Genomic DNA, 2,004 nt, shown 5'->3' with positions numbered 1-2,004 from the left:
TTCTCTGCAACGTGCCCGCGGATGGCTGCTGTTAACGGGCGTGGGGAGGGGGGGGGAGCCACGGCAGGCTCCACTCCCAAACCCCGGCCCTACAAGCGTTCGAGTGCCGGAGACCGCCGCCCGTCTCGGCCCGGCCCTGGAGAAACCCCTCTTGGAGCCCTCGCTCCAGTCGGCAACGGCCACCGGAGCCTGCGGGCAAGCAGCGGCTTCGCGCGGCTTCTGGCAGTCGGAACCGCCGTGCGCGATAGGTAGGAGGCAGAACGGCCACGGCCAGGGCCGCCGGGCAACGCCCGAGTCTGCCGGCTGAGCCGCGGCTGACAAGCGTTCGAGTGCCGGCGACCGCCGCCGGTCTCGGCCCGGCCCTGGAGAAACGCCTCTTGGAGCCCTCGCTCCAGTCGGCAACGGCCACCGGAGCCTGCGGGCAAGCAGCGGCTTCGCGCGGCTTCTGGCAGTCGGAAGCGCCGTGAGCGATAGGTAGGAGGCAGAACGGCCACGGCCAGGGCCGCCGGGCAACGCCCGAGTCTGCCGGCTGAGCCGCGGGTGACAAGCGTTCGAGTGCCGGCGACCGCCGCCGGTCTCGGCCCGGCCCTGGAGAAACCCCTCTTGGAGCCTTCGCTCCAGTCGGCAACGGCCACCGGAGCCTGCGGGCAAGCAGCGGCTTCGCGCGGCTTCTGGCAGTCGGAAGCGCCGTGCGCGATAGGTAGGAGGCAGAACGGCCACGGCCAGGTCCGCCGGGCAACGCCCGAGTCTGCCGGCTGAGCCGCGGGTGACAAGCGTTCGAGTGCCGGCGACCGCCGCCCGTCTCGGCCCGGCCCTGGAGAAACCCCTCTTGGAGCCCTCGTTCCAGTCGGCAACGGCCACCGGAGCCTGCGGGCAAGCAGCGGCTTCGCGCGGCTTCTGGCAGTCGGAACCGCCGTGCGCGATAGGTAGGAGGCAGAACGGCCACGGCCAGGTCCGCCGGGCAACGCCCGAGTCTGCCGGCTGAGCCGCGGGTGACAAGCGTTCGAGTGCCGGCGACCGCCGCCCGTCTCGGCCCGGCCCTGGAGAAACCCCTCTTGGAGCCCTCGCTCCAGTCGGCAACGGCCACCGGAGCCTGCGGGCAAGCAGCGGCTTCGCGCGGCTTCTGGCAGTCGGAAGCGCCGTACGCGATAGGTAGGAGGCAGAACGGCCACGGCCACAGCCGCCGTGCAACGCCCGAGTCTGCCGGCTGAACCGCGAGTAGCTGCAGCGGTTCGATGGCGCTGGTCCGCGAGCGCCAGCCCTCTGCCCTAGTATACGGACAGCGAGGTCCCCGGCCCCGGCGGGCTCGAAGAGAACCGTCTTCCCCCAGCGGGGAGGCGCGCGAGCGCCGCCGACTCTTACCATGACGTAACTGGAGGCAGCGCAAAGCAGCGACCCCTTCGGCAGCTCCGAAGAAGAACCGGGCAAGACGTCTACCTGCCAGAACCGCGGTGGAGCCAAAGTCCCGCCGGAGCGAGGTAGACGAGGCATCCCTTTCCGCCGGCAGCTCCGGCGGCCACATCGGGCACACCGGACCCGGCGGACGGTAAAACGGGTAGACCTGGCCTCCCTGCCGGCAGAACGGGTAGACGAGGCCTCCCTGCCTGGAACCGGGTAGACCTGGCATCCCTGCCGGAAGCGGGTAGACCTGGCATCCCTGCCGGTAAAACGGGTAGACCTGGCCTCCCTGCCGGCAGAACGGGTAGACGAGGCCTCCCTGCCTGGAACCGGGTAGACCTGGCATCCCTGCCGGAAGCGGGTAGACCTGGCATCCCTGCCGGCAAAACGGGTAGACCTGGTCTCCCTGCCGCCAAAACGGGTAGACCTGGCCTCCCTGCAGGTAAAACGGGTAGACCTGGCCTCCCTGCCGGCAGAACGGGTAGACCTGGCCTCCCTGCCGCCACAACGGGTAGACCTGGCATCCCTGCCGGCAAAACGGGTAGACCTGGTCTCCCTGCCGGTAAAACGGGTAGACCTGTTCTCCCTGCAGGTAAAACGGGTAGA

The sequence above is a fragment of the Opisthocomus hoazin genome, unplaced genomic scaffold (assembly GCF_030867145.1).
Source record: "Opisthocomus hoazin isolate bOpiHoa1 unplaced genomic scaffold, bOpiHoa1.hap1 HAP1_SCAFFOLD_112, whole genome shotgun sequence".
Lineage (NCBI taxonomy): Eukaryota > Metazoa > Chordata > Aves > Opisthocomiformes > Opisthocomidae > Opisthocomus > Opisthocomus hoazin.
The sequence above is the reverse complement of the archived record's forward strand: the minus strand, read 5'-3'. Positions refer to the sequence as shown.